Source organism: Leopardus geoffroyi, chromosome B3 (assembly GCF_018350155.1).
Source record: "Leopardus geoffroyi isolate Oge1 chromosome B3, O.geoffroyi_Oge1_pat1.0, whole genome shotgun sequence".
NCBI lineage: Eukaryota > Metazoa > Chordata > Mammalia > Carnivora > Felidae > Leopardus > Leopardus geoffroyi.
This window is the reverse complement of record NC_059337.1, coordinates 88,226,242-88,235,224: the sequence shown is the minus strand read 5'-3', so window position 1 is coordinate 88,235,224 and position 8,983 is coordinate 88,226,242. Positions and strand designations below refer to the sequence as shown.

Genomic DNA, 8,983 nt, shown 5'->3' with positions numbered 1-8,983 from the left:
ATTGTTCTTGAGGAAGCCTGCGGATTGTCCAAAGGTTAAGGTTTCGGTAGTGTAACGAAGACTGTAAATTTCGTTTCTTGCAAAGATGGTTCTGAAGTATTTCTTCGTGTTTCCCTTTGTTTTCTCTTATAAGGCGAGGGTAAAGACTGAGGATTATTAACCTTTATGCATCTGCAGTAATGAGGGATTCTTGAACTTTTTTGAGTTAACGAGCATGTTACTGTAATTACCATTTATTGAGTTCCAGATTCTTTTTTGTTTTAATTTTTTAAAACGTTTATTTATTTTGAGAGAGAGAGAGAGAGAGGGAGACACAGAATCCGAAGCAGGCTCCAGGCTCTGAGCTGTCAGCACAGAACTAGATACCCGGCTGGATCTCAGGAACCCCAAGATCGTGACCTGAAGTCCGATGCTCAACCGGCTGAGCCAGCCAGGCGCCCCCAGATTCTTTTTTTTTTTTTTTTTTTTTTTAATTTTTTTTTTCATCGTTTATTTATTTTTGAGACAGAGAGAGACAGAGCATGAACGGGGGAGGGGCAGAGAGAGAGAGGGAGACACAGAATCGGAAACAGGCTCCAGGCTCTGAGCCATCAGCCCAGAGCCCCACGCGGGGCTCGAACTCACGGACCGCGAGATCGTGACCTGGCTGAAGTCGGACGCCCAACCGACTGCGCCACCCAGGCGCCCCTTTTTTTTTTTTTAATTGTCTTCAAGAAACTTTTTTCTTTCTTTCTTTCTTTCTTTCTTTCTTTCTTTCTTTCTTTCTTTCTTTCTTTCTTTCTTTCTTTCTTTCTTTCTTTCTCAGCTCTAGATTCTTAAACTCCTGGTAGACACGTCAACTATATTTACTCATGTAATTTTTACAGCAATCTTTTGAAGTAAGTGATATTATCCAGGTTTTGTAGGGGAGGAAATCAATGCAAAGAGGGGTTAAATACTACAACTGTGACTTTCTCCCGAAGAGAAAGAGCCATTTCCAACCCAGATTTATCTAATGCCAAATGAATGAAAAATTAATTTTCCTGAGAAATTTCTTGTGCTTGGTTACTTGAAAGATCACTTTATATTTGTCTGAAATGAATGTTAGTCCTTGAGTAGCCATCACTTTCTTTTTTTTTTCTAGGAAGATCCCTTTGCTTAAATAAAAATAGTGAAAGGATAAAGCTAATGCCAATACTCAAAAGTTACCATGATTAATCTTAGAGCCAATCTTGTGAGGTAGGTACTGTTATATCTCCATTTTTATAGGTGAGGAAACAAGTCAGAAATGGATTAAGTAACTTGTGCTGGGCAACAAATTCCAAGAAACAATGAAAGTATTATATTTCATTCTTTCTTAACAAGCTCTGAGTGAATACAATTGACTTTTATTTTCTAAGATTTATGTTTATTTTTAAGGTTTTTTTTTAAAAAGACTGCTGTTAGCTTGCAAGCAATTGATTTCTTCTTTTTTTAAATGTTTATTTATTTATGTTGAGAGAAAGAGTGCTTGCACGTGCATGGGAGGGGGAGAGAGAGAGAGAGAGAGAGAGAGAAAATCCCAAGCAGATTCTGTGCTGTCAGTTCAGAGCCTGACACAGGGGCTGGATCTCACAAACCATGAGATTGTGACCTGAGCCAAAATCTAGAGTCGGACACTCGACTAACAGAGCCACCCAGGTGCTCAAGGCAACTAGTTTCAAAACCAGAACGCAGCTTTCTCATTTGAAGATCAAGTCAAGACACACTCCTTAGGTTAAGTGCTGAAGAATTTGTACTTCTGAACAGTAACTAAACAATTGGGAGACTGGAAACACACTGCTTGGCTGCAAACTAGAATGTTATTTGGTTAAAAATGTTACTGATTTTGTAGTAACTTTGTATGGTGACAGATGGTAACTACATTTATGGTGGTTAGCATTTCAAAACAACAACAATTTTTTTTTTTACTGATTTTGTAAGAGACAAACTTAGAGGAAAATGTGGAGACTTCTGTCCCTAAGTGTTTTGGTAATAATCAAGAAAAAATTAGACAGTAAGTAATGACTTCATTTCTGGATTTTCTCACAATTTTTTTTTTTTTTTTGAAACTAACTTGTTAGAAATTTCCACTCATTTTTTGGAGAAAAGAACAGGTGATTACCTAGAAAACTAACCACCATTGGAACAATGCTTAACGCTGGACTCACTGTATAAGTATGTGGCAGAACCACGCATGGAGGAGGAGAATAGCAGAATGGAACAAAGGTTGTCCTGGGAAATAATTATTTTCCAAAGAAGAGGTGAGTAATTAAGTACGTGAATGAATTGAAATAGTTCTAAATTTTTGTTTTATTTTTGAATTATTTATTTATTTATTTTGAGAGAGAGAGAGAGAGAGAAGGAGATAGCAGGGCATGGGCAGAGAGAGAGGGAGAGAGAATCCCAAGCAGGCTCCACACTGTCAGCACGAAGCCTGATGCAGGGCTCGGCCTCACAGATTGTGAGATTATGACCTGAGCGGAAATCAGAAGTCAGACGTTTAACCGACTGAGCCCCCCAGGGGCCCGTAAAAATTTAAATACATAGGAATGAGTTCATTCAGGAAAGAGGAAAGTAAATTAAAAATGTGTAAGAGTTGCTGGGACTAATAATTAAACTGACATAAGAGTGATTAACAGGAGAAAAGCATTCAAATTTTGTTCAGTATTTCTTACATGTACGTGGGGCGCTTCACAAGAAAAATCAAGACCTAAATGAGTCAGGACTGAAAGCTTATATAATAGGTTGCACAAAGAGTAGTACATTTTGAAAACTGTAACAAGACAAAGGGGTTTGGGCTGGCACAGTTAATTGCGGGAAAGTAGGAAGATAAGAGTTTAGTTTAACAATGTTTGTTTGTACATGTTTATCTCGGCTTCAAGTCCCCCTGTCTCTGGTGATAGTCCTGCTGGTATAGGAAGGTTACCTTTCACATGAGAGTTTTATTTCCTGCTTTCAGGAAGAAAAAGGAAAAGGAAGGTCAGAAGGTCCTTCTTGCATATGCTTTTTTAAAAAGTGCCTTTAAGTGCCAAAGTGGCATATTTGGGGGTGGCATGCTCTGAACCCCTATTCTACTTAGAAGAGGGACATCCTATGAAATTGGTTTGGGGTGCATACTTGGCTTTCTTTGGTTGGTTGATCCTAAATTGGAATCAGGGGAAAATATTAGAAAAGCTGTCAACTGTTAATCAAGTTCTGGGACAATTATTATGAGGTTTTTGTTTGGCTTCCTGGATTCTTGCTAGAGATAGCCATATGACATCCTACAAGTCTGACTTCTAGGCTGCTTTCCCTGGCGGGTTACCGTAGAATAATAGGTTGGTTTCCTGGGATGGTTGCTGCAGATTGTAGGTCAGAGTCCTCTATTTTTATATATATGTGGTCTGGCCGTTGCCCATTTGTATATTCAATCTCAGCAGGTAGAGGAGTTTTTTCAATACCTTATTACTAGAAGAAGTAGGTCATGTTGGAAAAATTGGAAGGAGGTCAGTATGGCTGATGCATAGAAAGTAGGGAGTGAATGGACCTGGACAGGGTTGTGAGAAATGTAGCTGTTTATAGTTATGCATGGGGCACCTTCTTGCTGTGTGCTGGGGGCTATCAATGCCCTCCAACCAAAGACTACCGGAACACTCCTGTAGTCACATGATTATGTGACTAGGGTGTGTCTCAGTAAAAGGATGCTAATACTAACTTATTTATCGTAGGATTGGGGCCTTGGTGATTTGGGGATGGTGGAGGAATTGAGGATAGTTTTGAGTCTGACTGCTGCTTAAAAACCTATGGGTGAATTTTCGCGCCTCACCGTAAGCAGTTAAAAAGGCTTTACCTGGTAGGCTTCACAGGGCAAAACTGCGCTCCTGCACCAGCTTGGTGCACAGCCAGTGCACTGCAGTCTCTGAAGGGAGTTGCAGTCAAAGACTCAGTCCCACCTGGCTGGCCTTGCTGTTGTGCATAGTTGCATTCCTAGCCAGGTGTTCCCATTTGGAGGTCTCCTTATCAGGAAACTTACCCACTCTGTCACTATGCAGTATGTTTCCATTCCTGTCACTCTCTCCCCTTCCCCCCACCCCAGACAATGGCCCTGGTTCCATAAATCTGCAGAAAGCTTTTGTTGGGGACTCCCTCAATAGTGAGATAACCTCCAGGTTTGCACTGATCCACCTGACCCTCAACCAGTGGGAGAGTTGGTTCCAGGGGGTAATGGGACAGACTCTTTCGCTTATACAGTCATAGTAAGTAATTAGAGGCTTCACTGTTATTTCCATTTTGGCTCATTTTTGTTTTAATTGCCTACTCTGACATCTGGCAGCTCAATTCTCTCTCCAGCTCATCTGAGCACCGGACAAATTCTGTGATTAGGTATCTTAATAATTTCTTATATAGAAGGCAGAATGAAAAAGGGAAGCTAATGCTATAATTGGTAAAGAAATAGCAGTCACTCAAAATAGCCAGTTAGGGAGGTATTTGGTCATTTTGTGGTTTGGACAATCTTCCTGATTTGTCTGAGTTCAGACACGTTTACAGAGTTGTCTTGTTTTTGTCTTGATCCTTCAGGGACACTAAGTGACCTTGTCTGATGCTGGTGTGCTGTGAATTGTTTTATATTTAACAGGAGAACAATATGGTCTTGCTGTGGGTGCCAAGACAGCTCCTAAAAACACCTAGGCCCAGTTGATAAAGCCAGGCCAGTTTCAGGCTCTTCGAAGCTGCTTTTCTGGGCACCTGGGTGGCTCCGTTGGTTAAGCATCAGACTTTGGCTCAGGTCATGATCTCTTCATTTGTGGGTTCAAGCCCTGCATCGGGCACGGTGCTGACAACTCAGAGCCTGGAGTCTGCTTCAGATTCTGTGTCTCCCGCTCTCTCTGCCCCTCCTCCACTCATGGTCTGTCTCTGTCTCTCTCAAAAATACATAAACATTTTTTAAAAATTTAAAAAAAAAAAGAAGTTCCTTTTCTTTCTCAGGACTAAATGTTCTATATAGATTATCTCATTTAATCCTTACAATATGTTGTTATCCTAAGTGGCAGGTTACTGTATTTATCTTCGCTTTCAGATGAAGACACTATGGAAACTCTGGAAACTCAGGAAAAGTTATGTGACATGCCTAGGTCACCCAACTAGGAAGTGGATGCAGTTGAGATTCTGTTCTGCGTGGTCAGACTTAAGGAGCCATTGCTCTAAATCCCTATGCTTCACAAGATACAGCTCAATAAAAGTTAGTAGCTAAATAGAGACTTAATGACCAGAGCAGAGAGAGGCATAGAACCGAGAGAGGCAATGAAAAGATAAATATAAGGAGTGTGTCTTAATATACATCCTCTGGACATGAACAGTCTCCTTATCTCTCTGTCTCTAGGTCTCCATCTCTCATTCTCTTTGAGAATGCTGTCCTCCACCTTTGGGGTACAGATCCACAAAGAAGACTACAAAGCTAACTTGATATCAGAAAATCAAGTCAAGGACTAGTTTAATTATAGAACCTGAAACAAAACCAAAACTTTACTCCTCTTTTAAAGTAAAAATACAGGGGTGCCTGGATGGCTCAGTCGGTTAAGCATCCAACTTTGGCTTAGGTCATGATCTCACAGTTCATGGGTTCAAGCCCCACATCAGGCTCTGTGCTGATAGCTCAGAGCCTGGAGCCTGTTTCAGATTCTGTCTGTCTGTCTGTCTGTCGCTCTCTCTCTCTCTCTCTGCCCCTCCCCTGCTCACGCTCTGTGTCTCTCTCTCTCAAAAATAAACATTAAAAAAATATTTTTAAGTAAAAATACAAACCCAGCTTCTTCCTTTTAAGTAGAAGTTCCCTTTTTTGCTACATGAGTTTTAATAATTTTTATGTTCTTTACAAATCAAAATATAAATATTAGGTAAAAAGAAGGGGCACCTGGCTGGTTCAGTTGGTAGAGCACGTGACTCTTGATCTCAGGGCTGTGAGTTTGAGCTCTGTGTTGAGCATGGAGCCTACTTAAAAAAATAGAATAAAACAAAACAAAACAAAAAAACAAAATAAAATAAAACAAAACAAAACAAAAAATAAAAGAAAATAGGGGCACCTGAGTGGTTCAGTGGTTGAGCATCTGACTTCGGTTCAGGTCATGATCTCACAGTTTGTTAGTTTAAGCCCTGCATCAGGCTCTCTGCTGTCAGTGCAGAGCCCGCTTAGGATTCTCCGTCTCCCTTTCTCTCTGCTCCTCCTCTGCTCACGTTCTCTCTCTCAAAGATAAATAAGACATTAAAAAAATAATAAAATAAAATAAAAAACCCTGTGTATTTAAAAAGATATCCATTATTTGTTTCTTTGTGTCACTGTAAATGGTTTAAGAGTAGATAAAAGTAATAAAGAAGATGTGGTTTATATATACGATGAAATACTACTTGGCAATGGGAAAGAATGAAATCTGGCCATTTGCAGCAATGTGGGTGGAACTAGAGGGTATTGTGCTAAGTGAAATAAGTCAGTCAGAGAAAGACAGATACCATATGTTTTCATTCATATGTGGATCTTGAGAAACTTAACAGAAGATCATGGGGGAAGGGAAGGGAGAAAAAAAGTTACAGAGAGGGAGGGAGGCAAACCACGAGAGACTCTTGAATACAGAGAACAAACTGAGGGTTGATGCCAGGTGGGGGAGAGAGGAAAGTGGGTGATGGACATTGAGGAGGGGACTTGTTGGGATGAGCACTAGGTGTTGTATAGAAACCAATTTGACAATAAATTATATTAAAAAAAAAAAAAAAGAGTAGAGCGCGCCTGGGTGGCTCAGTTAGTTGAGCGTCTGACTTCGGCTCAGGACATGATCTCAGTTCGTGGGTTCGAGCCCCGCATCAGGCTTTGTGCTGACCGCTTGCTCAGAGCCTGGAGCCTGCTTCAGATTCTGTGTCTCCTTCTCTCTCTGCCCCTCCCCCACTCACGCTTTGTCTCACTCTGTTTCTCAAAAATAAATAAATGTAAAAAAAAAAAAAAGAGTAGATGAAAGTATTTCCTTTGTTTAGCTTGATTAAATAAAACTCTTAGTAATCATTCTGGAGTTGGTCAGAGTGGTAGAATGAAGTGATGTTGGAGTATAATGCTGGTAGGTCACTCTGTGGAAGAGAAGCACTTGCTGTTTGAACAAGAGCTGGAAAGTTTAAAGGCAAGTTTTGTCAGCCTTTCAAGGTGAAAAGACAGCCATAAAATGAAAACGGTGTTGTAGGTTTTAAATGAGCCTCAGCACCTTGACCTTGGATGTGCAATTTAACCTCTCTTATCTTTACATTCATTGTCATGTACAGGGATTAGACCAAATGATCATTAAGGTCTGTTTGAATTTAGAATTCCGTAACTCTCCTGTGTAATTTATTAATTAGCCTTATTTAGTATTACTATATCTAATGTGATTGTAGTAATTGTGTGTGCATACTAGAGCCCAGACCCATAATATCCTATATATGGACTTGACACCCTATTGATGCTGAAAATTCAAAGTTAGAACAATCTGATTATTGTTTTTCTAGTAAGTACTACAAAAAGAGTTGGCCAGTGCCATGTATTGTCACCATCTGAACAAATGGAAGAGAATTCATGTTAAAAAAAAACGCAAAGTGCTTCATTTGTACTAGGAAATGGATTAAATCAAAAAGAAAGGTACAGATGAAAGCGCCATCTGGTGGTAACCATGTAAAATTGCAAGAAATTTACGATACACTTCACTTGACTATCTTTGAAGTTCTGGCTAGACTCTTCAGTTTAGAAACATCTGTGGGGTCAGAAGTAGGAAGGAAAATACTGGTTGTTACACATTAACTAGTATTTAAGGTAATTAATGACTGAAAACAAAGTCATAGGGTGTTTAGAATACTTGATCCCAGATAGTCCCTGGAAAAAAAGTTCTAAGATCAAATATCTTTGGGAAATGGATTTAAATCCTGCTCTTAAAGGTTCACAATAAATTTTAGCATATTAAAATCCCTGACAAGTCAAAGGCCAAGTTTTTCATAATTTAACTGGTGTTTCCCAACTTTATTTGACTATAGAACCTCTCTCTATATTTATTTTCATTTTTATTTTTTAATTTTAGAGAAAGAGAAAGAGCACACATGTGGGAGCATTTGGGGGTGAGGGAGGGGGGAGGGGGCAAAGAGAGAGAGAGAGAATCCCATGCAGGCTCCATGCTCATCTCAGAGCCGCATGTGGGGCTTGATCCCAAGACCCTGGTATCATGACCTAAGCTGAAATTGAGAGTCAGATACTCAATTGACTGAGCCACCCAGCCACCCCTCCCTGTCTCTTTGTAATATTCTCTAGCATTTTGAAAAATGCCAGTTTGAGGAAGTAATGATCTTAGAGTATTGGCTTTTAACAAAGACTTTTGTTTATTGCAGCATTATTTGTAATGACCTAAATGTCCATTGACAGATGAATGAATAAAGAAGTGTATATATAAGTGTGTGTGTGTGTATATGACTCAGCCATAAAAAAGAATAAAATATTTCCATTTGCAACAAAATAGATGGATCTAGAGAGTACATAATGGTAAGTGAAATAAGCCAGAGAAAGACAAATACCATATGATTTCACTCATTTCATTCATATTTCATTTATATGATTTCACTCATATTTCACTCATATGATTTTGAGAAACAAAACAAATGAACAAAGAAGAAAAGAAACAAACCAAAAGACAGACTCTTAACTATACAGAATAAATTTATGGTTAACAGAGGGGTGGTAGGTGGGGGGATGGGTAATATAGGTGATGAGGATTGAGTACACTTATTGTGATGAGCACTGACTGATGTATAGAATTGTTGTATCGTTATATTGTGCACCTGAAACTAATATGACACTGTATGTTAACTACTACTGGAATTTAAAAAAATGTTTTTATTTTTTATTTTTATTTTTATTTTATTTATTTATTTATTTTTTTAATATATGAAATTGTCAAATTGGTTTCCATACAACACCCAGTGCTCATCCCAAAAGGTGCCCTCCTCAATA

At 39.2% G+C, this 8,983-nt stretch overlaps 1 long non-coding RNA gene across 1 annotated transcript; it reads left to right on the top strand.

Annotated features, from left to right (window-relative positions):
- Window position 1: 1 nt before the first annotated feature.
- Window positions 2–8,409, top strand: LOC123583593. Its single transcript, XR_006704969.1, has 4 exons — window positions 2–139; window positions 1,124–1,218; window positions 2,082–2,261; window positions 8,365–8,409. It is a non-coding gene; the product is annotated as an uncharacterized LOC123583593 (long non-coding RNA).
- The last annotated feature ends 574 nt before the right edge of the window (window positions 8,410–8,983 follow it).